We start from the raw sequence: 27,431 nt of genomic DNA, 5'->3' as shown, positions 1-27,431 counted from the left end.
CCTCTCCCCTTCAGGCAAAACTTCTCTTTTATTTGAGGTGGCAATATGCCCAGCCTCTCTTCCAGCTAAGTATGGCCATATGACTAACTCCTGGCTAATGAAATAGAAGGGGAAATAGTGTCTGAGACTTCCAGAAAGGTTGCTTAAAGGGAACTGACTTAACTGGAAGGAACCCTGAGTCTTACTTTGGATTTCTTCTTCCTGTTGCCTGCACTATGGATGCAATGGTTGGATCTCCAGCAGCCATTTGGGATCATGAGGTGACTTTAGAATAGAAGCCACACTCCAGGATGGTCGAGTTGTAAAGGTAGATGGACTCTGGGTTAGAGATGACTATGGAGTTTCATTCTAGCCCGGGACTCTGGAAATAGACATAGAGATCTAGATCGAGATGGAGATAAAATGGTCCTTTTAAGCTATTGTCACTTTGGGTTTCCTGTTACAATTAATCCTATCTTCTGCACCTGGTCATAGCCCATTATAAATGCCATCTGTCATGTGTATTGCATCAGAAAAATGATTAAGAACCACTTGTCAAGGTCACAGGGAATTTTCACCTGGACCATCTCCCAATCTCTCTCTGTGTTCATCAGCTCTTTTGTCTAATCAATCCTTCATGGATTACGAAACTATCTCTGTTTGGGCTATAATGATCCCTGGAACCACTGATCTTTTTACTGTGTCCATAGTTTTGCCTTTTCCACAATGTCATCAAGCTGGAATCATACAGCATGTAACCTTTTTCAGGTTGGCTTCTCTCGCTTAGTAAAATGCATTTAATATGCATGTCTTTTCATTGATTGATAGCTCATTTCCTTTTAGTGTTAAGTAATATTCCACTGTCTGATGTACCACGGCTTGTTTATCCTACTGAAGGACATCTTGGTTGCTTTTAAGTTTTAGCAATTATGAATAATGCTGCTTTAAACACCCATGTGTAGGTTTTATGTTGACATGTTTTTAACTTCTTTAGGTAAATACCAAATAGCTCAAATGCTGGATTGTGTGGTAAGAGTATGTTTAGTTTTATAAGAAGCAGCCAAACTCCTCTGAAGTGGTCATGCCATTGTGCACTCGGGCCAGCAGTGAGTGAGGGTTCTTACTGCTCCGCATCTTCTCTGGCATTTACTGTTGTCAGTGTTCCAGGTTTTGGCCACTCTAATAGGTGTGTAGTTGTATCTCAGTGTTGTTTAATTTGCATTTCCCTGATGACATAAGATGTGGAGCATTTTTTCATCTGCTCATTTGTCATCTGTATCTCTTCTTTGGTGAGATGTCTTTTAAGTTCTTTGGTACATTTTTAAATGCTTTCTTATTGTTGAGTTTTAAGATTTCTTTGTGTATTTTGGATAATAGTCCTTTACAAATATTTTCTACTAGGCTGTAGCTTGTCCTTTCATTCTCTTGCTATTGTCTTTCACAGAGCAGAAGTTTTAAATTTAATGACATCTAGTTTCTTTCTTTCATGGTTTGTGCTCTGGTGATGTATCTAAAGTGTCATTGCCATGCCCAAGGTCATCTAAATTTTCTCCATTGTTATCCTCTAGGAGTTTCATAGTTTCGCATTTTACATTTAGGTCTATGATTTACTTCAAGTTATTTTTTGTGAAGGGTGTAAGGTCTGGGCCTAGATTCACTCTTTTGCATGTGGATGTTCAGCTGTTCCAGCACTATTCCTTGAAGAGTCACTATTTTGTTTCACTCATATTTTCCCATATGTTTCCCCATTGACTAGCGTGGTGCCTGACACGGAGTATAAACTCAGCATTTGTTGAATGAATTGCAAACCTCCAAATCTTCCCTGAGGCACATAACTTCATTGTAGTAGTCAAGTGGCTCCTAAGCCTTAATATCTCTAAATTTTTCTTAAAGGTTTTTCCCTTCTTTTGTTTATGATTAAGTTACTTTTTCTTTTCTTTTTTTTGAATTATGAAGATAGATACTTACTGTAACAATTTAGATAGTAAAACTGATAGTCCCTCATTTCCTGTTTTACTAATTTTTTTAACTTAGGACTTTACGAAGATAATAAAAGCATTTGATGACACTGGTTGGACAGATACTCTGAAGTACAAGCCAATATAATTTAGATATTAATTGCATGTAATTAATAAAAAGGCACACCTTGAAGTCCATATGAGCCCCAAATCCCTCTTCATGGAGACAACCTTGAGCCCTGGGGCTGAGGGAGCTGTCTCTGGTTGGTCTGGAGCCTCTTAGATGCTCATGGTGATCTTGACTCAAGCAGTCTCACCTGTACGGAATGTCTGCTTCCTGCATCAGTGTCCTCATTATTAAAGTTTACTTTTGGCTTATAATTTGTCTGAATGCAGGTTTTGAAGACTATGTCTTTATGAACTGATTTCTACAGATTTCACTTTCTTCTAATATGTTCTGCAAAATATTGGCCGTCACTCAATGATATAGTAGCTGTCTGTTTCTCTAACTTGAAGCCTCATGACTGTTTTTGCAAAAAAGCACCCTTTGCTCTGGTACCACTTTGAAGCTCTGCCCATGGGAGGAGCCCTTTACCCACTGGTTGGAAAGAAGCTCTTTCTGCTTGAATTAAAAAGGGAGCAGTGTGTCCCTGAGGACCAGCCCGGTGGAAAAGAGTGTGGAGTGCTTGGGCAGCCTCCCCTATCAGGAGGGTCTCCAGGAAGAGTGTGTGTGTGTGCGTGTGTGTGTGTGTGTGTGTGTGTGTGTGTGTATTAAAGAGGTTGTGCCTTTGAAGCTTGAAATACCTACCACTGCTCCATATATCACATCAAGTATATAATATTAATATTTCTTAGAGATGCTTCTTTTATGTTTGTGTCCAAACATGGTTCAACTGACAGTATATATTTCTTTAATGCCCGTCCTTTTGAGCGTTACCTCAAGTTTTATGATTTTAGAAATATAACTGTCTGCTAATTTGGTTGTCTATTATATAGCACAGAGCTTCATGTGAACGGGGTGCTTAAAAACAAATGTTTATGATGAGGATAACTTACCAGCAGCTCCACTGACAGACACCGAGTGGCCTCTGAACGTGGGGTTGGTGTCGGGTGGCTTCGCTGCCCGAGCACCTGCCCGGGGATGCGGGCACTCGGGCGGCAGGCAGGAGCACGGCTGCAGAGACATTTGGTGACACTCCCCAAGACATCGGCGGAACCAGAAAAGGGTAGGCATCTCAACCGATTGGCAGCGATGCTGCCGACGAAATGATTTCAGTCTTTTACTTTGAGGAACCTGAACGTTTCCTGGAGATAAACACATCTGGGCAGGCTGGAAGCTAATTACATAAATGAGAACAAGCGTAGTGTCCTGTCCATAAAGAAACCTAAGGGCTGGCTGGGGTTTCTTAAGAAGCCGAATGCAGCCCGCCTTTCCTTTTGCTCACCTCTACAGTCTATTTGACTTCTTTTCGCAGGAATCTGTATCATCACTCCAACCTGTGCAACAAAACCCGAAAACCCAGCCCTCGGGTCCCAACATACTTGCCCCCGAGCCCCCGCGCACAGCCAGAGCGGGGCGAGGGCCGAGCACGCTCCGAGCCGCGCGCTGGGCGCCGCACCCTCGCCCAGGGCCTGGCAGCGGTGGCGTCTGGGACAGGCGGGTGGGGTGGGGCTGTCCCCTCCAAGGAGAGGCACCGGCTGCCCTCTGAGCCTTGGCTGCAACCCACAGAGCGGCACAGCAACATTCGCTGTGGGCCTTGCTGAGTTTGGGAAATCTTTAGAAATTATAATCAAACATTAAAATACAAATGGAAAGCTCTCAACTATAGCCACATGTGTGAGAATGTGGAATCGTTTTCTCCATTTTGACGCTGTCCATTTTTTCGTGTATTTTAAAATATTTACTTTTAGTTTCCTTTCAGCTTGCTTTCAAAGATTAGCTCGCTTTCACATGTCGCCTTCCCCAGGCTTCCAATTTTGCAAGCACTCTGAATAAGCTCATGGCACGGAACTAAGTCTGGGCGTAAACAATTTTACTTGTAACATCTCCTCTTTACCAAGTTGTCACCTTCCTCATACGAAAACTAGTCTCGAAGGCAACCCATTACATTTTTTACTATGTTGACCTTTCAAAGCAACCAAGATAGTCATCACTGAGTTATTTTCCCCTGGGACCACTGTTTGACAAAACATTTTAAAAAGGAAAATAGGCGTTTGGGGGGTCAGTTCTGCAACCTTAAACATCATTTTTTACTTAGCATCAGATCTCCTTTAGAGATGGAAAGTGACTTCATCGGCAACCTACTGAGATTTAAGCTCAGCATTTTGTTCCAGAAAATGTTCATCTTGTTCTTGGCTTCCTAGCGGTGATCTAATTCTGACCACTAGATTCTCACACACACACACACACACACACACACACACGCACAGGATTTCAAGAGTCCTGTTTCATGTTGGGAAAACACTTCAGTTTATGGCCATGTACTAACTTAATCGAAATGCTCTTAGTACAAGGGGCTGTAAGTTTCAACCCAAAGAGCTATCTAAAGATCTCTACTGTTTGAAAAGGGCAGGATTATCGGGGTAAGTTCCAGGCCTGTTCTCCTGCTGGTAAAAACATGACAGTGCAGCCTTTAGGTAATGCTGGTCTTGGTAGACAGGACTAGGGCCCTGCCCCAGAGGGTTAGATTCTAGAGCTTGTTAAAACACAGACTTTGGGCCCCACCTTTGTAGTTTCTGATTCAGTAGGTCTGGGGTGGGGTCTGACAATTTAAATTTCTACCGACCCCCAAGGTGATGCTGATACTGACCAGACTTTGAGAACTACTGTCCTAGAGCTTCCGCAGGCAATGCCCATCAGTGGTCAGAGGAAGCAGGCTAGGAAATGTCAGAGCCTGGGATCAGATGCAACAAGGGAGGGAGGGGACTCAAGGTAACGAGGGAGGTCAGGTTTGAAGGTAGTGTGACAGAGCGGAGAAGCTGGAAAGAAAGCCAGCATGCACTGAGCTATCACACCTGGGAGGCAGCTCAGTCCAGTGATGTCCAAGGAAGAGGTCCTCGGCAGGCCAGGCGGGGATAGAACATGGAGACAGGAGACATCGAGGCTTCAGTCACCCGGCTGGGGGTCAGGGAAGGGCTCTAAGCCCAAGGGGGACAACTGGTAAGAGCAGTGCAGGACCCTACTCCTCAGGAGAAACCCAGCAGATTACCAAAAAAGAATTCAACGCAATGTTAGGATAATTCTTGCTGCTGTGATAGAAAAACCCCCAAGTTACAGTGCCTCATCTTATGAGAATTTCTCTCTTGCTCATATAAATTTTAAACCAACTGTTCTTGAATGTTAGGCAGGTCTCCTCCAAGTAATTCTGGGCACCATCCAACTTACAGCTCTTCCATCATCAAATGTAACTTTTAAGGTCACTGACAGGAGGGGAAAGAGTAGACTTACAAGAGACTGTAATGGGCGAGGCCTGGAAGGGGCACTTATCACTTCTGCCTAAAATCCACTGGTCAGGAACTGATCACACGGCCACATTCACTCAGCAAATCCAGGTGTGTCCAGGGTGAAGAAGAAACAGGTTTGTTGGTCAGTCTCTGCAACCCTCGGATAAGGGGAGCAAGGCGGAATTAGGGTTAGGATGACTCAGTGACAGGTGGCCCGAACCAGGCGGGGCCTGGAGACCGGCCGTGGACCACCAGCTTTTATTAAGCACACTTGAGGGGCGCTGTGTTCTCTGAACAGACCTTCTCTCATCTAAAAATATCCCATCTAGGAACTCAGTCATGACCTGCAGCTACAAAAGAAGATGAATGTTTTCTCCATCATCTTTTGAATGAACCCATCCAGAATTTTCTGGATAGATCAGGTTCCTGTGTGTAATGTGGGTACACATTTCTTGCTTTGGGTGTATTTTTGGAATTTGGTTGTATTATTTGGAAATGTTCATTTTAAAAGCCTACCACTGAGCTTGCTCTATTTAACAATTTAGGGAAGATCCTTAAGGATGACGCAATTGCACATGAGAGGTCCTTTAATGGACTAAAGGACTGAGGACTGTTCGTTTTGGGAAGATGAAGACGTGGTGGGAATATAGTCGCAAAGAGATCTGGAAGTGTCTTCACCAGTGCTCCCCTCTCATCCTGCTCAAGAAAAATAGCCTCCTCCTTGCTTCTTTATTGTGACTTGAGAAGCAGTACTAGTTCCAGGAACCTAAACCCCAAAACACAGAAACCACAGAATTATTCTAAAAGGGTTTCTGAAATGTTCAACATTCAAAAAAGAATCACACCATTGAAATAACTGAGGGGTGATTCGATGCCAGGCGCGGTGAGGGATGAAGGTGCGATCTGTGGGCTGGTCGGTGGGGTCATGGCTGGATCCATGGTGAGGCCACAGCAGTCTCGATGATACCTTGTGAGTCTGCACTGGTTTTTTGTTTGTTTGTTTTGTTTTGTTTTAGTTCCGGTACTCATTATTTGCTGCTGTTTATGTGTGAGGAGGAGAGTAATAACTTGTTTAAAGCATTAATTTACAATTTTGTGTAAAGATACAAAAATATCACTGTAAAATCAGTGTTCTTTTGAAGTTATGCTATCTAAACCCCAGACAAATCCCTTACAGAAATTCAGTCAGACCTCAGCCATTCTGGGTAAGCAATCTTCTGCAGTACTTAAAAGTGAACAGGGTAGGTGAGAACATAGCCCTTGAGATTTCTCAAAGAAGGGAAAAAAGAGAGCTCATTTGCACAAAAAATATTACATGTAGAAGTAAGGATGTGCTGTAGGAGAGGGAGCGTTTATGTTTGACCAGGATGGTTCTCAACCTCAGCTGCACTTTAACCTGGAGAGCTTGTAAATAAACCAATGCCTGGGGTCCTCCCAGACCAATTAAACTGAACCTCTGGGGTGGGATATGAGCAGAGGCATTTTCTCAAAGCCCTGAGAACCACTGGCCTGGGAGATTCTCTCACTTGACTTATGGATGAGAGTGGAAGGGGAAAATGCTCCAAACAGGACAAGGAGGGCCCCTGGGGAGCCTTGCTGGGAAGAGAAGGTGGAATGAACTAAGTGCCATTGGCTTCTTCTGCTCCCACAACCAGGAGAGCCTCCACCTCATCTGACCTGTGCAACAGTCCCACTAACTGTGTTCTCTCATCTTCTTTGTTCTTGTCATGAGGATCTCAAGGTTTTTTGGCTGCTGGGAATCCAGCATCTAATTTCATTATGTCTTTCCTAGTCTGCTGTAGTTCTGGGTCACACCCTCTCTCCTCTCAGCATGGTTATCAAGCTGGGATCGCCGGCTTTAGACTTAGAGTTTCTGCTGATTTTATGCCATTGGCATTCATCTATTTATTTATTTACTCCGCAAATATTCACTTTCCTATGCTAGGCACTGGCAACTTACTTGGTACCTGGCCTGAGCTGGGTAGAGAAGTAGCCAGATTCAAGGTCCTACACCGGAGCCCTGAGCTATGGTGCCACCTCTCTCCTGAACCTTAGTGATGCTATTATCAGAGGCTGGCTCCCAGGGCAGCCTGCTGATGGGCTGTGGCAAGCTTGCCCCACACACCCAGGCTCAGGAAGTGTAGGCTGCCCAATGCTGCAGCGACCAGTATATCCCGTATCAGGCTAACACCAGCCAGTGCTACCCAGGCGTTGGAATCATTATGAGCTGAAATAATAGCTAGCAAGCTCCTCTTTGATGTTAACCTTTTCTTCTGGGCCATGATCCCAAAGGAGAGACATTATTTGGTATAATTGCTTGTTACTGAGCCTCTCTATTGTACTGGCTTTTCTCTGCCATTTCTACTGCTGAAAAGGTCACCATCCAAAGTACACATAAATAAACGAGGGTACATTTTGTAGCCTATCAGAGGAAGACAGCTCAGAATGCTGCCTCTGAGTGTGCTGTAGGTAAGTTATCTTATAATTGCCACAGATACCTGCCTTTAAAAGTCTACAGACCAAAGTTGACCCAACCATATCAGTAACAATATATTTCAAGCTTCAGGGGGATAATTATTCAGATAATTACTTGCCCAAGGTAATTTTGGCCTCAACTATATAAGTAGGTGAGATTCTTAGCTAAAACCGGGGAAAGGTAGAATAGCCCTACTTTCAAGATGAGGCAATGTTTATCTCGCGGTAAAACTTAAGCAATGACACCTGCACATCAGAGCGTATGGCTCATGGTGCTTTCCAGCCCATGGACCAGTCTCTAGGTTTTGCCTCAGGATCACCAGAATCCATGAGTTCTTTTTTTAAAAAAATGTTGTTATTTTCAGAGAGAAAGGAAGGGAAAGGGAGAGAGAGAAACATGGATGCAAGAGCAAAGCATCAATTGGCTACCTCCTGCGTGCTTCCTACTGGGGATGGAGCCTGCAATCTGAGTCTGTGCCCTGACCCAGAATCGAACCAGCAACCTTGCAGTGCACGGCCAATACCCAACCAAGCCACACTGACCAGGGCAACCATGAGTTCTTGGGAGCAAGATGGAAGTCGTGTATATTTTGATAGGGTGTGGGACCTCCCATAGGGCACTAGGCCCAAATAGCAGGCTGTGGTGGGGAGCACTAACCATCTCAGAGAAATCCTTGTCTGAATGGGGCTCTGAGAAACTGAATGGACCAACATAGTAAGAGATGGAATCCTGAAGACAAGCATGCAGTCAGGTGTCCATTAGAGCCACCAGCTCTGACTGTGAACGTATAGACTACACATACTTCTATCTTATCAAAATGGCAATGCTAAAACATCTCTACATCTTAAAGTCGTAAAGCAGCACTTATTATTGCTGCATTGTTTTTTATTTCCTTCTCATGAACAAATCAAAAATAAGAGGCCAAGCTAGGAATAGTTCTATCAGAGCGTGCTGCCAGGTCAGTGGCTTTTGGACAGTCCTCTGTGGTGCTCTGCAGTCCAGTGAGTACGTGTGCAAGACCATCTCCACCTCTCAGAACACACAGCCCCTTCTGCCGGGGTGCCGAGGGCTCTGGGCGTGGATACCCTCTGTAGAATTTCCATCCCCAGAACACCAGGGGTGGAATGAGGGTGGTGAAAGGAAGATCAGCCTGAAAGACATTTGCAAAACCCTGGGCAACAAAGCAAGGCAGAAGGAAAGCTGCCCTGGGGCGATGGCAGAAGTTTACAAGTGGGAATTCAACTTGAAATGAACAATGAATTTGGTGAGAAGCGGGTGTTGCAGGGGGAAAGAGAACAAGAGCTTTGGACACTGAGAGTAGATGTGAGGGGCTGAGGGCCCACAGGCACCAAGTTGAAACAGGGAGAGAGAATTAATTGCCAAAGGAAGGAAGATGCTGACTGGAGGTGATACTAACAACAGCAATCAACAAAGATCAATACACATGACCCAGGCAGGTGAGACCCAAGATCCATACACATGGCCCAGGCAGGTGAGACCCAAGATCCATACACATGACCCAGGCAGGTGAGACCCAAGATCAATACACGTGACCCAGGCAGGTGAGACCCAAGATCCATACACGTGGCCCAGGCAGGTGAGACCCAAGATCCATACATATGACCCAGGCAGGTGAGACCCAAGATCCATACACATGACCCAGGCAGGTGAGACCCAAGATCAATACACATGACCCAGGCAGATGAGACCCAAGAGAATGGAGCAGGTAGGTGTAGATTCTGAAACGGCTCTTTAAAACTACATTAGTAATATTCATCTTGCCAAATTGTGAAACTACTTGCACTGGGTGGGTTCTGACTTTAGACCTGAATCCAAGTTTCTTTATAGACACAAGACCTTCAGGTTGGGGGAAAAAGGGATTATTAATGAAGATCAAGAGTATTTTGGGGACAGCAAATGTTTCTTACAAAACGACATTTTGATTAGTTAAGTATAAATGGATCAGAAACACATGGATAATATTTCTCTTGAAGTACATAGGTATTTTTAAAGAATTAAGAATAGAAAGTGTTGGCCTAATGTATTTGGAGATTGGATGAATGAGTGAAATGGGAAACAGAGTTGGAGAAGTTCTGCTGAACCCAAACCACTACGCAGGATCTCATAATCCTACTTTGCCATTTTCATGGTTGACTTTCTACCCTCTCTGAGTGCCCATGTTTTGGTAACTGTTCTTCACTGAATGTCTAACATCAGCCTGAAAAGCTTCTAACACCTTCTTTGTAGGTGTCTTCTGAAAATACTATTTCTTAATTTGAGATTAGACCAGGGACATTTGTAGCTTTCCTTGTATCTCTTGGGAATGGTACCTACAATGAGCTGCCCTTGTCTCATCCTTCTGTAACATATTAATCATGTGAATGGCTTTTAGTCGTGACTCTGGTGGCAGATACAGAGGTGGTCCAGACTCTAGGGCCCCAAATCCCGGCCAGCTACCTACTGCTGTCTCTCTAGGGAGGGATGCTGAGGCATGAACAGTGTTTGTTTGCCTAGAGCTCTGTCCCCAAATGTGAAATCCCTGGTTCTGGTGATTTGGGCACAACTATGGTCATATGAACACTGACCACTCCTTTCCTTCTATACACAAAGGCCTAAAGGGGGAGCACCCCCCTCCCCCCCCGGCTTCCTAGACCAGCACCGTCCAATAGAAACATAATGGGAGTCAAAACTGCGAGCCTCGGGTAACTTTGTTTCCTAGCAGATGAAATTAATTTTAACAATATATTTTGCTTAACTAGACATATCTAAAATATTGTCCTTTCAACATTTAATATTAAACATTTATTAAGATATTTCACATTTCGCTAGATCTTTGAAATCCTGTGTGTGGTTTACACTTAGAGCCCCACATTTCAACTGCTCACTGGCCATGTGGCTACCGCATTAGACAGGCAGTTCTGGACCTGTGTTTTAACGTTGGCCTTGAGGTTGCCCCACTGGTGGTGAGAGAAAGAACGGAAGGAGTAAAGGGAGTGAAGAAGCTAAGGGAAAAGGACTCTCATTCCTTAAAGGAATGTTTCTCAGGGTGGACTCTATTAACCTCCTGTGTCAAAATCACCTGGAATACATTTTACTTTTAATAAAGATGCAGAATCCTGAGTTTGATCCTAAAGCTACCTAATTGGAACCTCTAAGGTGGGGACCTGGGAGTCTGCATTTTAAAGCTCCTGGAATCATTCTCTTGCACAGTTATTGCTCTGGCTCCCAGAAGACAAGTCACAGGCATGAGCCACCTGTACTCACAGAGCAGCTGTATTTTCTTTGTCCTGAATCTGTTTCTAAATTGTTGAGCATTGCTTTAAAAGTGGGATATCACACCCACTCATGCACACATGCACAGATTACTGGACGTTCTCAAACAGTCACCAAATCTATCAAGCTGGGGCCTGCATTTCTACTCGGCAACAACTGGCCAGAGGTGAGCAGTGGACATTCTCTAGACAGAACAAGGGCTGACCAGTCTGTGACGGTCCCAACCTCACCCATTTCGTTCCTTGATGTTACATGCTAGCCCCCATAGGCCTTTTATAAATGTGGACAGGCAGACCTGAGAGATGTTGCGAGTCTGGTTCCAGACCACTGCAATGAAGCAAGTACTGTATTGCAATAAAGCTGGTCAGAATCTTTTTGCTGCTAGAGGGTCTTGCCTTCAATTTGTAAAAAATGCAGTATCTATGAAGCAAAATAAAATAAAGCACAGTAAAATGAGGTCTATTTGTATATTTTTCATTTTATAGTAATTTTAGATTATTGCAATGATAGTTCAGAGACTTCCCTTGTAATGGGAGTTAACATCTTCCATAACCCTGGTGCATTCATCAAAACTGAGACATTACCGTTGGTGTAAGATATTAACTAGACTGCAGATTTCACCGTTTCCTGCACTAACAGCCTCTGTGTTCCAGGATCCAGCCTAGGATTCTCACTGCAGTTAGCCCATCGCCTTCTGGGTTCACCCTGCCCAGGCTGGCACAGAGGAGCTCAGCTGCCTACTGCATGCCTCCTTTCTTCTGACTTCACCCAGGTCCCGTCAGGCCGGCAGGGCCAGGAGACTCCTCCCAAGTGACAGGCAACCCAGGACACACTTTATTTTTTTTGTTTTTTTAATATATCTTTATTGATTTCAGAGAGAGGAAAGGAGAGGGAGAGAGAGATAGAAACATCAATGACGAGAGAGTCATTGATCAAGCCCGCAACCCGGGCATGTGCCTTGACCGGGAATCGAACCCCGATCGCCTGGATCCCAGGTCGGCGCTCAGTCGCTGAGCCACGCCCGGCCGGGCCCAGGACACACTTTAATTGCACCAGCTGCACTGGCCCTACAGTAACAGCTGCAGCTGCAAATTGGAGAGCAGCCTTCACACATGCAGCGCGGAAAGAGCTCTTCATCACAGGCCTCTCTGAGCCACCCGCACTCACTAACGGCCACGCCAGGGCACCGCCTTGCAGGGAGAGAGCCTTGGTTTATCCATGAAGATGATGTGACCGCCGGGTTCAGGTGGGACATGAGGTGCTGGGTTTGGGTCCACACAACTTGGCATGCCTGCACCGTTTTCAAAGACTGACCTAACCCAGTGCCTTTTTGGTATATGGAAATGCTTAAATACATCGCATCTGAATCTCCCACCCGAAGCAGTGACATTTAGACATACAGAACTTTCACTTTCCTTTCTGGCTCTGCTTAACATGTAAATTTTCTTTCAGTCCAGTAGGACTAACTCTCTTGAGAAAGTGCTTTCATTTCTTGGCCAACCTTTCCTTGAGCAGAATTCCAAGTTTGCAGTGCCTGAAACCACTAACTAGCATATATGCTGATTTGCTTTAACTGCAAGAACAAATCCAATTAACAAATCCACAAGGAATCGGGCTGGAACTGAGCCATCCTTCCAGGTGGAGACATCTTTCCGTTACACAGGCTCTTTGTACTATTCACCTCTAGTCCTCTGATTGTCCCGATAATCCATGGCCTTGCTGGGAGAATTTGGAGTCTAATAAATCCATCTTCACAAACTCTGGGGATCAATGGCCAACACGTTCAAAGACGTTTCTTTCTAACCTTTATCATTTCCAGGGCTGTCTCCCTTAGATTCTGACACCTGAAATAATTTAAAAAACAATTTAAAGCAAAAGCTTTTTGCCCACAGTGTAGTTCTGGAAAGGAAGACAGTTAAGACGGCATTAAAGCCAAACTCGAGGATCCCAGTGGGTTGATTTGGGCTCCTGTGATTGTGCCACGAGTGTCTTCCAGCTTAAGCACCTGTTACTGCAAACACAGACTCACCCCGGTTCTTGGATTACCGCCTGGCAGTCTCACCACTATGTTTTGCGGTGTCTGGAAAGAGATAAGACGTCCCAAGAATGCATGCACTGTTTATACACAACACTCTTCCTTTTAAAAGCATCAGTTCACTTCCAGTTTACTGGTTGCTACTTGATCTTCCTAGAAAAGTTAGATCTACCCTGCACAAGACAAGAAATTTACCTTGGAAAATAAAACAATAGCTTATATGTGTAAGTTCTGGCTTTCAAAATATTTTCAAACCTATTATTTCATTTTATTTTCTCAGAGGCCCTAGGAAAAGAGTAAGATGCAGAGTCAGTATTGTGCTCTGTCAGATGGAGAAATGTCATTCCTAGCAGCCATGAAGTACCTTTCCTAAGGCTGGGCACATTCCTAGCAAGTCTGAAATAGGAAAATTATGTTTGTCTCAAGACTTCTCTTCCACAGCCCTGTGGGCCCCCTGGGCCTTTGTGATTCCCCTTCTTCTTGGCAAATGCTTCACAGTTTGGGACATTTAAAGGTGCTGCCCATTGTAAGGCTATTTGTATCTTAATGGGACTCAGAGCTTTCAAGTGAACCTCCAATGGTAGGATTCCCTGCAAGCCCGTGAGTGGAAGGAGAACCCGGGACAGCAGCCTTTCCTGGCTTTTGTGTTTGCTTGTCTGTTTATTTCTTTTGTTTGTGTTTGGAGTCTGGGGACAATGAAAAGGCCTCTCTCCAATACAAGGTGGCAGGATAATTCTGGCATGGTGCAGACATGCCCCTTCTTAACTTACAGAACTGAATTCTCTTAGGTTCAGCCTCCAAAGTGAGAGGGAGGGGCGAGTCCTGATTAATGAGCTTCTTTGAGTTGTGGAATCAATTAGATCAAAGAAAATTAATTATCCAAGGAGCCTGTTGATTCCAAGTTTGCATTTGCCTTTGTTTTACTTTTACTAGCTAGACGAAGTCACTATACCATTGCAAAATAAATAAATAAAATCATTGTTCTAATTCACTGCTGAATGAAAAGTTAATGGCTCTACTCTAATTCCAAAAATATGCTTCCTCAATTAAACAGTCAAACAGTGTTGAAATTAGGAGAAAGAGAGAGAAAATGCCAGAACTTGAATATATTTTGCTCTCATTGTTCGATTTCCCAGGGTCTGCCTAGCTCCCTCTCCCTAAGAGTTCTCCATGGGTCCTCATTTTCCCAGCGCCTCCCAACACCTGCGGTTCCACTTCTCTTCCTCCCAGCAGTATGTTAGGGACCTGGGTGACGGGGCTGGTGCCACGCATTCAGCCTCCAGAAACAAGTTGCCCTCATGTGGTTTGCATGTGTTCATAACGACATGCTTGGAGTATGTCAGCCAGTACCATCTGGGGCTCCTGGAGGAGTGTCTGGGAGCCCAGGACAACTTAATCTGAGGCCAGAGGATGGGGTAATGTATTGGATCATTACAATTCCCCTTTAGGCAGGGATGTCCACATCTGCTAAACCCATTACATATAGTCCTGTTCCTCACGCATGTTACAATAAGGATAGCCATCAGTTCAGCTACATCACAGCCCCTTTCTGGCCACTATTCCCTTGTCTCACCCAGTCTGTGCCTAACAACATGTAAGGGTGTGTCAGCTTCCAGGTGGGCCTCCTGGTCATCCTTCTACCTGCTTATGCTGGAAAAGTCAAAGCAGACCACTTGGTACTAAACTGACAGTCCCTGAAAAGTCTGAGGCCTGATATCACCCTGGGGGCTAATTGCTGGGGAAAGGACATGTGTCCTGAATTCTGCACATCTGGCCCCTAGCACTTAATGTCTGTACCAGTGCCTCTCAATCTTTACAATGCATAAGAATTACCTGCAGTCTGTTAAAACAACATCGCTGAGCCCCATCTCCACTAATTCAGATTCAGTAAGTCTGAGGCGGCACCTGGGAGTTTGGTGACCATACTTTGAATAGCACATTTCTATCCTTTTGCAGCAAAGAGTATGGTCCCCATACCACCAGCCTTGTTATCACCTGGGACCCTATAAAAAATCCAAGTTCTTGGATCCCACCCAGACCCACTGAATCTGAATCTGCATTTTAACAAGGGCGTCCTCTGTGCCTTGAAGTCTGACATGCTCTGGTCTACATCATTCGTTTAGAGCTAAACACAGAGTGGGCATATCATGGACTTACAAAAATCCTTAGGAGTTCAGATGCTCTAGGTCTTTGCTTTCAAAATGACAAGTTATTAATTCTGTACTGTTTGCTTAGTCAACTTTCTATGAGTGTTTGTGTCCACCTAAACTGCAATAACAGCAAAGGCCATGTCCTAAAGTCATTTCACAAAACATGCTGCACAGAGCAGGCACGTGTCAAGCATCCATGGGCTGACTGGCTGATCGTGACAGCATTGCGAAGACACCTCACAAAGTGAAGGTGTGGTCTGTTTTGTTCATAAAGAGGCTGTATCACCAGCTTCGATCTGTGTTCAGTTGTGCAGCGTCTGGACTCTCGCAGGTACAGCACCCCTGTTCCAAGTGTGTTGCTGACTGTGGTTGTGGGCAAGGTATCCCTGGCACACAGAGTTCCATGCGGTGCTGGATTCGTAAGTTTTACTTCAAGGAATGACATAAACCTTAAGCCGGGAGGACTTGGAAAACAAACAAATCACTCAAAAGCAGTAACTAGTTTTGTCATGTCTTTCCAAATAGACTATATTATCAGTTTTTGAACATTTTGATAAAGAATAAAGGTCTCATCAAGGCGTCGTGAAACCTTAACGCTTGAATCAAAAATGCCTTCCAAGACTAGCTGGCTTGCTCTCCCCCAAAGCTAGAGACTTGGTTCGTCCAGATGCCGAGGGCTGCAAGAGCAGAAAGCATTCAACAACAAACATTTGTTGGTTGCCTACTGGACACAGAGCGGTCCCAGGCCAGCAGCAGCAGCCCCTGGCAGCTTATTAGGGAAGTGAAACCTCGGGCCCCGGCCCAGGCCTCCTGAGCCAGAATCTGCATCTCAGTGATGTGTATGAACTTTAAGGTATGAGAAGGACTGGCCTAGAAGGCCTTTCTAAGAAGGTCTTCTTAGAAATGTAACATTAAAGTTAAGATCTCAGTGATCACAAGAAGGAGCCAGCTGTTTGGCTGGTCAGGAGCAGAGCAATCAAGCCCTGGAAATGCTGAGGAGTGGCCAAGACCTGGGTGGGAAAGAACAGAAAGGAGGCCAGTGTGGGTGGAGCAGGGCAGGAGAGGGGCAGGAGGAGAGAAAAGCCATAAACCGGACACTGACGCTATCGTGCCCTGGAGCCACGGTTAGGAGCTTGGATTTTTCTCTAAGACCAAAACGAGGCACTGATAGACTTCAAGCAGGGAAGATTCAGTATCTGACTCAGATTGGGGATATGTTTTTGAGAAAAAAGTCCCCAGGCTTAGTTGATGAATTGGATGCAGGATGTGACTTGGGGGAGCAGGGTTTGAGGGAGAGAGAGAGCTTGAGAATAATTCCTTGATTTTTGGAAGATTATAGCACTATTTGCCATGATGGGGAAGACTAGAGGAAGAGCAAAGGGTGGAGGCAATGGTGAGGGTGGAATAAAAAATTAAATCTCAGATGCCATGAAATATCCACTTGGAGAACGGGACTTGGCAGTTAGATGCTCAATCTGGAGGTGAAGGCAAGCCAGGTCCAGAGATGCCAATTTGGAATCTCTAGACTCCCTGATGCCATGCTGTCCTCAATTTTAAGTTGCAGGCAAAGGGCTATTTGGGAGAATATTAAAAACCTGATTCTAGTGACACTGAGCCATTTTCGATGTTATGCTCAGTGTTCCATGGGAATACAGAAGCTTCACGTTTCCAGAGAGCTATGAAGCCAACAGTCTCACTGTGTGGTAATTACTCAGAAGTAAACAGGAATGGACTCAGAGCATGCAATGTTCTTGGATCCTACTTATCCTTAATGTATGCATAACTCTCCTAAGTGTGTTTATTCTTTCTTCCAGACTAAAGCAAATTAGAATTAACTTGTTTAATTGTGACCTTGTTTATTGGTTGAGTCTCCCCCTGCAGATATGTTCATGCAGGCAGCCCCTTGCTCAGGTTGGTCTCTACTGAACTGTACCCACTGCCTATGGGAGCAAGCCTGGCACATAGTGAATGCTCAAAAATAGTTATTTGAAGCCCTGGCCAGTGTGGCTCAGTTGGTTGAGCAGCATTCCGTGCACCAAAAGGTTGCCAGTTCGATACCCAGTCAGGACACATGCCTGGGTTGTGGGCTCGAGCTCCAGCAGGGGGCGTGCAGAAGATGCCATTCACTCTCACATCAACGTTTTTCTCTCTCTCCCTCTCCCTTTCTCTCTCTCTCTAGAAATCAATTTTAAAAAAAACACAACTTAAAAAAATAGTTCTTTGAATAGAAGATGAGAATGAAGGGAGGTTTCTCGAGACATATACAGCAAATAACAAGTAAAGGTCTGACATCCAGGGAAGAGTTAGAAAACTTGTTAGAGCTCAATAACTCTAAGACCCTGAAACATTTACCCAGGAATTTTCCCAGCACAGCTCGTAACTCACCAGGCCCTAGCGTCATTGCTTTTCCACGGCCCAGTAAAATTATCCACGCTCATAGCGATGACCCTGAGTCATCATGAGGAGGTTGAAATATGTTCCGTCACTAGACTTAAAATGTCAAGAAATATGAAATACATCTTTAAAATCGTTTCCCCAAATGGTTAAGATGAATATTCCGGGCCTGAAGTCCTAGGATAACCCAACAACACATATAAATGGAAAAACTTGTCACCCATTGATACTATATGTTCAAATGAGGCAAAACTATATTATTCTTTATAAATAATTACCTTCTGCAAGCCACAGTCATCTTAGTTTAGAGATGGTTCTAATTACCTATAACTTCACCTGGAATTAACAAAATTCTTTTCTGGAAAAATTACGGACTCTTATTTCATGCGAACAAGGTCATGTTCCTTCTGAACATAGTTAGCACTGCAAACAGAAGAACTCTGAATGTGCCTGTTAGAGAGCAAGCAAACACAAACACCACCTGAGGATGGGTAAGCAAAGGGGTAGGAACCTCGTGTGCAACCGGAGAAACCACAATTGGAGAAACCACACGGAGAGCCTGTCGGTGGTGGACGGGGGCTCAGGCCTCTCGGGAGCTCAGCTGCGTTCTCGGGGTGCCCCCAGGCTGGGGGCAGACCCGAGTGGGCTTTGCATGTTATGGGTGCTCAATAGACAGGAAAGCGCAGATAAAGACATATTTCTTTCTCTTCATCTGGGAGGGTGAGGATTAGAGTTTGAGTCTCAGGCAGCTCCATTTCTGTGAGCTTTTTCATATTAAGGGATCTGAGTGGGTATTTGAAGGTGGCCATCTCTGAAGAAACTACGGAAAACTTGTCCTGGCATCATGGAGATGCTGGTGGTGAATTCTAGATGGTTGTCTAATGCCAGGTTAGCACAACTGAAATGAAGATCCTCTTGGAATACAAAATCTGTTTACTAAGTTATTTTCCTCAAAAGTGTCTCTCACAAGCACATACACACACACTTAGTCCTGAGGGCCGACACCGTATCTACTACAAAAAAATCTAGGCTGCACTTGGGGGTTGAAGGTGAAATAAGGGTTTGAGAAACAGTTGTTTATTTTTGTTGATCTGACCTCCTGACAGTATTTTAAGATGATTTGAAAATAAAGATGTTTTCAATTCAGGAACAGCAAAGCCGTGTTTGTGTGTTTCAGGGCAGTTGCACAACATCAGGACGTGTTTCCACAACATCCCTGCCAGGCTGGCATCAGGTACAAGCACCAGCTAACAACACGCACGGCATGCAGCTCAGAACGACCACTTCCCTCGTCAAAGCGACTCACTTAAATAAAAAACAGCATCTAGAAAAGAACTACATCTCAGGGGAAAAGATCTGTCAGCTCCCCATAAAAGAGGCCCACTGAGCTGTAATCATCATAAAAGGTAATGATAATAATTCCCAGCAGAACTTTGCAGAGAGCTCCTGTGCTAGCGCCACGGCGAAGCACCTTCATGGGCCAGCTCACCTGATCCTCACAACCCCATGCGAAGGCACTGCCAGGTCTCTGCCAGGTCTCCTGGCAGCTGAGGAAGCTGGGGGACCAGGTAGGAGGCTCCCGCAACAGTTCAGATGAGAGAGAGTGAGCGGTGAGACCTGCCTCGGGTCTCAGGGCAGGTGGACGGGGGAGGCAGCGGCCCTGCTCCTGGACTCCCTGGGCTTGGCACGTGGCGGGCTCCATGGTGTGTATATCAAATGGGTCAGTTCCCCCTCAAGCCCATTCCTAGCTACCAAAGTAAATACAGTGAAATGTGGAAAACAGACAATTAGAAGAGCAAAGAGCGCCTTTTCAATTCTTGTAACAGCTGGGCCAAAATGTCCATTTTTGCACACATCAGAAATCATTCTGCCCAGCCAGGCATGGCTCAGAGGTTGAGCATTGACATAGGATCCAGGAGATTGAGGTTCGGTTCCAGGTTGGGGCTCATGCCCAGGTTGCAGGCTTGCTCTCCAGTCAGGGAGCATGCAGGAGGCAGTTGATCAGTGATGACTCTCTCATCATTGATGTTTCTATCTCTCTCTCTCTCTCCCTTCCTCTCTCTGAAATCAATAGAGATATGTTAAAAAAAGAAAAAAAAGAAATTGTTCTTTAAAGATGAAAACACCACCAGATATACTGACATGTCTAAGGCTACTCAGAGAATAGAAGTTTGATAAGAGAGAGCCACCACACCGGGGGGAGGGAAAGTCCGAAACCCTAAACTTTTGTGAAATTGGCTAAGGGCCAAATGTCAGCATTTTCACCTCGGTTCCCATATGGCAGGAGGCATTTCACACTGCTCTCCATAATTTCAATAAATCTGGTAAGTGATATGAGCACTCTGCATGCCAAGAGACATATAATACGCGTATCAAAATAGATGTCTAGGTTGGCTTGTGACAAGAACCAGATCTCAGCAGAAAAGAACGAATCTGGCCTGGCTCTGGTTCAGCGAGTGGGTGAGCACGATCCAGGATCACTTTCTGCTTATTTTCTTTTTCCTTAATTTTTAAATAATGTTTCTCCTACATTTGCTTATTCTCTAAAAACGCTTAACCATCTTGATAATTTCTTCTTATTAACATCCCTGACATCACTTACAGCCCGGCTGGGCATTGTTGCCAGCTGATGGTATAGAGAGAGCATTAGGACTCAAGAACTCATTCATCCACTCCATAAATATTTAGCGAGCTCCGGCTCTGTGCCAGGAATTGTTTGAGGCACTGGGGATACTGTAGTGAACAAAAGAACGTCCCTGCTCCCATAAAAAGGCTGGCAATAAACAAGTGAACAAACTCATATGTTCTATGTCAAGTGATGATAAATAGTATAAAGCCAAGTAAAGCAGGATAGGATGGATAGGGAGTGATTGGAGGTGGCAAAGTCCTCGATGACACACTGGTATTCTATCAGAGACTATAAGGAAATAAGGGAACAAGTTTTAAGGGAAGAACATTCTAGTGAGAGAGCATGACAAGTGCAAAGGCCCTGGGGTACAGACTTGTTCATTTTCAAGGACCGGCAAGGAAGTGAGTGAGGCCAGAGCAGAGTGAAAGATGGGAGAGTAGTGAGCAAGAAGGTCAGAGAGTTAGCTGGGCTTCAAGGGCCCCACTAAGAACTTTGAATTTTATTGGTGGGTTTTGAACAGAAGAATGAGATGGCCTGACTTATATTTTCAAAGTTTATTCTGGCTCCTGTTAGAGAATCAACTGAGGAGACTGTGTTTGGGCAGGGGCAGGGCAGGGGCAGGGGCAGGAAGGCTCTTACAAAAGTTAGCCTAACGATGACAGCGACTGGGATGTTTTGAAGGCAAAAACTAGAGTCTGCTGATAGATAAGATGTTGAGTCTGAAAGAAGTTAAGATCTTTTCAAATTTTTTGGAACGTCGGTTACAACTACAAACTTTGCAAATAAAATGGATTGCCTACAACACAAAATTGTCACGCCCCAGCTGACAACCCATTCTGTGTCATATTTTGTGCAAACACATTTCAGAACATCAGCCAGGGGTTGGAGCCCGGAGTGCGATGCAGCTGGTGCAGATCTCTCATCACAGGTCGTTCTGGGGCTCTCCCAGGAGACGCGTCCCTCTTACGTTTCTATCAAGTCATTATTTAAAATGAATATGGGTGGCTCCTCTCTGGAGCCATTTTAAAGAGGCAGCTCTACATCAAGTGGTCCTGTTGTAACATGACCTCTACAGAAAATTCAAGAAAGAGAAAGCACATTTTCAAGTAAATTTTAAAAATGGCCCATTTTGGTGTCAACCAGGCACACTAAGCTCTATGGATAAGCTGCTTTTGTTTCTCCAGGGAACAGTGTGTGTGTGTGTGTGTGTGTGTGTGTGTGTGTGTGTGTGTGTGTGTAAAGCAGAGGAAGGAGAGGTGAAGACCTTTGCCAGTGCTTGTCTGCACCTTAAACGAGTCTGCAGCTTATAGGCTTATTCATTTTAACTTCAGCAAGTAGCCTAGAGCTCCTTAGAGGTGGGTCCTGTATAGTAATTATTCAGATTAGACTGAACGTGCCTGTCTGCTGGCCTTGATTTTCCCTCCAGGTGGCTGCGCAGGCCTGGAAGGGAGTAGCTCCTGGGACCACCTAGTCTCCCCTCACCCCCATGACGTCCCCTGCTGAGGACCAGAGGACAGGGGTGCAGAAGGCGTGTTACCATCTTACCCCCCAAGGAGGCCTGTGAAGAGAACCTGTGGAGCATCCAGAGGTCCCGGTGCTGTTTTTGCCCCGAGTGAAGAGGTCGGAATAACATAGGCAGGGTGGCGAGGCAAGCTCTCCCCAGGGGAGCTTACTATTTTGGCCTCACACACCTTTCCCTTGGCCCATTTTTGTGCTTTGTCTCAAACAGTTGGAGCTTCACGTGCCCTGGGACAGCCTCGGGAGTTGGACCAGAGTGTGGAAATGGTGGGTCTCCAGGAAGCAGCACGTGCCGCTGATACTGACTCAGGGCTGGTTCCACCGAATGTGTCCTGAAACCACAGTGGCCTGAGGAAGAGATGCTGGTGGTCCAGTAGTTGGAGAAAGCTTGGAAGGAGGTGGCTGGGGATAGCCCACAATGGACTCTGACAGTGTGACTGCCCCTGGGGGTCCTGACAAGGCTACATGTATCTCAGGGCCCTTTGCCCAGCACCTGCGGGAAGGGGGGGCTCTGAGGACACCTAATCGCCAGGTCATCTGCTAATAATGTAACCCGAGTGTGTGCCTTCTGGAAAACTTCCAAGTCTTCCTAGTGCTCTGTGGTCACATCCTTAACATACCAACACAATGGCTCCATCTAACATCCTATGGGCAGCCCAGATTCACCCCATGCCCCTTCCCTCTTTTCTCTACTGTTCCTTCTACAGGGGTTGACATCCCATTTAGTCCTGAGACAGTGGACTGGATGACTAGTTCCCTGCTCTCTCCTGGCTCGCAGGCATCCCTCTTAGCTCCCGTAGCTGCTTCTTGCTTGGTACCACTTTAGCCAATTCTGGACACTGTTATTTTCCCTTCATCCCTCTAGACACCACTCAGTAAGGTATTCTGAACATTAGACTTATACTAAAATTCTGGGGGAGAAATGATAACTACAATGCAGTAAAAAGTCCAAGGAAAAGAAAAGTCAAACATTTAACAAGAGACCTCCAGTGACCCATCCTGATTTTTAGCTTAACTTCTGTCCTAAAGCTCCTCTCTCCTGAGCCTTCTCCAGCCTACTTTGTGACTCATCCTGGACCTCCCGGAAAAGCCAAAGTTCTGTTTGTTTAGCAAGAAAAACAATTAAGTTTTCTTGTTCAGCTTGGATCTAGGCTCCAGCCCAGGCGTGTTCACTGCGGGTGGACGTAGGTCTTTCCAGACTCCCTGCGTGAGCCCTGAACCACTACCCCACACTGCTTGCTCACTTTCTCCGCTCTCCAGGCACAGCAGGGAAACGAAGAGACAAGGAAGGAGAGCTGGGGAGCAAATTCCCTTCCTCCAGCTCTCTCCATAGGGCAGACGTCACCGGTGGGAATCAAGCATTTCATCCGAGGCACGCATCCCAGGCCTAGACACACTCATTAGGTCTCTGCTGATCTTTTATTTGCCACGACTCCAGCCACGGTCAAACTGGGCATGCAGACCAGGTCTGTCTCTTCTATGAACTACTCAGAGCTCAGGTGACTCCACTGAACTGTTAGAGTTGTCACGTTGGGGTAGTGTCACATTGGGGCTGGGGCTGCTCACAGTGTCCTGCTACTCTGTCCCCTGGGCTCTCTCTGCTCAGTTCCCTGTGCTCACTGAGCTAGTGTTTACAGTGAGCCTTTCCATAGAACCAGAAAAGCTCCCTAATCCATAAAAGTGTCCTAGCAAAAACAGGCCCCCTGAGCCCCGGGGATGCCCGGCTGCTGACTGCCTGCCTGCTGAATGGCCCCTGTCAAGGCCGGGAGGTCGCCTGCAGCAGACGGGCGTCCCTGTTTGCGGTCTTTGTGAGGTTTTCACAGTGAGGACCTTCATTCAGGTTGAGTACAATAATCTTTCACGATTCCCATAAATCAGAAAACTGCATATGTCAAAGAGGGTTAGGTCGCTCTGGGGGCTCCTGTCTGGAGTTTAAGAAACAGGAAAAAAAAGACACATTATATACAGGAAAAGAAGCACAGGGGAGGAATGTTATGAATTGTGTTCTGAAAAATTCAGCTCAACAGTTCTAATAGGGCCAATATTTAGGCTACAGTGTTTGGCTGGGTCTGTTATGCAATTCATCTTCCCACAAGCAGACACAAATGATCTGACCCAGAGCCAATTTATTTTTATGGAGTTAAATTAGTCACTATTTATAAGCTGAAGAGGTTTCAAAAAGGCTATTTCAAGAGGGTGCCATGACTTTTTCCACAAGTATGTTTGCCTTTCGATCATTCTGGATTGCTTTTGCTCGATTGTGGTTTCTGGGTAAAATAGTGGGCACTCTTGGTCAGCTTGGGCAAGACAGTTTTAGCTGTCTGAGTACTTGGAGCCTTCGTATTAAAATGGGGGTGATTGGGAAACTACGCTGGGCAAGGATTTGTGGCTTGGAGGCCTGAGCCAGCTGGGCCCATATGGCCAAATGTTACCTGGATGTAGGCTTTGATTAATGGCAAATAAAGGAAGAAGAGTTCGTTTCCCAACATGGCTTGGGTCCCTTTCCCATATTTCTTTCCCCGGTGGAATGAAACCTCAAAAGAGAGGTGCCTGGTTAAACGCCCGACGTGACAGAGAGATGCCAGAGCTCTGTAAAGGCCCGCTCCTCACACTCCCCACCCCAGCTTTTCCGAAATTACCCAACCTTTCTCAAGCCCCATCATTCAGCTTCATCAGCAGCAAACAAATTCTGGTGACCTTGTGGAAGAAAGTCATGGACTCATAGAGTAATCGGCTGAACGATCGGAGCCCTCGTTTGTTAAGCAACCAGCTTGTACAGAATGAAAGAGGACAAGTAGAAAGCTGGGCCAAGGCCATGGAAAGAGCATGAGCACTGGGGCTAGAAATTGGCCCTCCAGGCTCTGTCCTCCTTATCACCCAGCAGGATACAGCCAGGGTGAGGGCTGGCGGAGAGGGTGGGAGCTGGGTGCGGCAGGCTGGGTTTAAACCTCCCGCTCTCTCTAGGCACCGTTCCTTGCAGAGGAGGCGCCTGCACCGAGACAGCGCACCTGACCACCTTCCGTTAAGCACCGGGCTGCAGAGCTGCTCCGCCAGGTCTAGGATGCTCCAGGAGCAGGAGTTTCTAGAATATCTCTCCCTGCTCATCTCTCCTCCTGGCTCCTGACTGGACAGTGTCGTGTTCTCCTAGAACTCAGGAACCAGACACCACTTAGGCCTCTACCAACACGGCTTATTGTGTCCAGATGGTACCCCACCATCTAGAAGAGTGCATCCAAATACTTGTAAGTTATAGGACTCAGGAAAGAAGTAAGTGGCAACTTTTTTGACCACCATAAAAATAGCAAGTGCTTGTCACCTTCCGCCTCCCAGGTATTTTCTTTAACTGCAGTTACTGTCTCTCCAAGAACCAGCTCTGATCCAGGGTCCGCCCTCTTGCTCTCTGCTCAGGATTCCCACATCTTTCTGCTTCCCCCAGACAGGTACTCAAAAAGCTGTCCCATTTGTCCCCTCAGAGTTATGTGACAAATTTCCAATGTGCAAAATAAAGAGCCATGTTGTGTAGATACAATGTTTTAGTTCCAGTAATGCATTCCAAAATGCTGATTGCTAACAATCTGTGAACACTGGCCCAAACCAACTTTGTCAGAAAGAAATGGGTTCTAGTCTCAAATCTGCCACTAAATATGTGTATGATCATGAGCAAATGGCAACTTCAAACTAGTACTTTCTCTTCTGTAAAATAGGAAGATAATAGTAACTTATCGAGTGGCATTTACTGGCCCTTTCCTTGGCCTCTGGATGGTGGTGAACCCTAGATGAACAAGGTGAGATTCCTACCTTCTGGGAAATCACCAAGAGAAATGTTGCCTACTCTTGCACTAAATTAAGAGTCAATATCCAAGAACATTAGAATATTATATCTTTATGGTTTGAAAGCTACTTGTAGGCTTAAAAAATCTATATTGTAGCCCTGCCAGTTTTGCTCAGTGGTTAGTGTTGGCCCTCCAACCGAAGGGTTTCGGCTTTGATCCCAGGTCAAGCGCACGTACCTGGCTTGCAGGCTCAATCCCCGGCCCCTGCTGGGGTGCATGCAGAGGCAACCAATCCATGTGTCCCTCTCACATTAATGTTTCTCCACACCCCCTCTCCCCACCCTTCCCTCTCCTCCACTCTCTAAAAATAATAAGGAAAAAATGACCTTGGGTGAGCATTAAAAGAAATCCATATTGTATTTTAAGCAGAGAAAATTGAGAATTATTTGAAAAACCTTGCACTATCTTCCAATTGTAACTAAATAAAGTAGAGCAAATGTAGCAAACTTTGAAATTATAATACTGGAATCTAGGGCTGAAATATTTCTTGCATTAGACTGTACTTAGAATAAGAATATTGATTAGTAGACAAGATTAAGCAATCCCTAAACAGCATTCTTTGTGAGTCAGGCAAAAGGAAAAAGAGCTAGTAAAGTTCTTGAAGCTCTAAAGGTAGAGCCAGCTTTTCTGTCACCAGTCTTTCCCTTGCAGCTGCTGGGTGCTGGACACTGTGCCACCTGTGGCAGGAAATAAAGCAAAAGGCTACCCGTGGCTTCACCCAGCCTGAGTGAGGATCTTGATAGGAGGTGAAAACACACCCGAGAAATGACTCCGTTCATTGTGACTGCACCCCGAGACCTGGAGAGTCATGAGTGCTCTCACTGTCAGAAAGGGACTTTGGCAGTGCTGTGGCCAGAGAAGTCAGCAATGGCCTGCAGGAGGAGCTGGGCCTCCAGGGTAGTCGGTTACGGATGTTCGTGCCAAGGGAAGGGACAGTAGAGAGAGCTACTTTGAGGAAGGGAAAGGGAAGCAGATGGTGGCTGACCCTATGAGACCTTCACAACCTGGTGTCTGGCTGCCTCTGGCCTCTTCCCCACCACTCTCTCTGCTGCTCACCACACTCTAGCCCCACTGGTCTTTATATTGTTTCTCAACCACCACAGACCACCTCAGACTGTGTCTCAGGGCCTTTGCACTTGCTGCTGTATTTTCCTGGATTATTCATCCCAGTATCCACAGGGCTCCCTCCCTCCTCCCTTCCTTCTGGTCCTCCTTTGAATGTCGTTATCTCTGAGAAGCTTTCCCTGTCCACTTCCACTTCCACCTCAGCTGTCCCTCTCCCCCTTCACTGCTTCAGTTTTCCCCAGTTATCATCATTTGACATGCTCTATATTTTATCATTTTTTTTATTGCCTGTCTCCCTCTCCCAGAATGTGTGCTCTGCGGGAGTAGAGATTTGTGTCTGCTTTGCCCACTGCCAGATCGGCTCCTAGAGCACTGTGGCACATAGTGGTCTTTTCATTAGCGTTTGTGGAATGGATGAATGTTTCTTTCTGTGGAACTGGAAATAACCATCAGCCTTCTTCCCAAATGTTTTCAACTCAGCATACTGATGGATTTTTCCATGGCAACAGAGCTCTGATTATCATAAAAGTCAACTGGAAAATATCATCTGCTTTACCCACATTTGCTCTATTTCCAAGCCTGTTAGACAGCATCTATTTTATAAACCAAGAAATGCACGTATTTGCAAAATTTCTGCAGAATAATCATTAAGAATGCCCTAGCCCTGTAAAAGCCCC

At 45.6% G+C, this 27,431-nt stretch overlaps 1 long non-coding RNA gene across 1 annotated transcript in view; it reads left to right on the top strand.

Annotated features, from left to right (window-relative positions):
• Nucleotides 1-25,379, top strand: part of LOC308554781 — a 46,157-nt gene extending 20,778 nt beyond the window's left edge. The window contains exons 2-3 of the long non-coding RNA XR_013998443.1: nucleotides 18,887-19,115; nucleotides 22,068-25,379. This is a non-coding gene — a long non-coding RNA (uncharacterized lncRNA). The remainder of the gene's footprint in view (nucleotides 1-18,886; nucleotides 19,116-22,067) is intronic.
• The last annotated feature ends 2,052 nt before the right edge of the window (nucleotides 25,380-27,431 follow it).

This window comes from Miniopterus schreibersii (genome assembly GCF_964146895.1).
Source record: "Miniopterus schreibersii genome assembly, chromosome: 3".
Classification (NCBI taxonomy): domain Eukaryota; kingdom Metazoa; phylum Chordata; class Mammalia; order Chiroptera; family Miniopteridae; genus Miniopterus; species Miniopterus schreibersii.
This window is presented reverse-complemented; position numbering and strand designations above follow the sequence as displayed.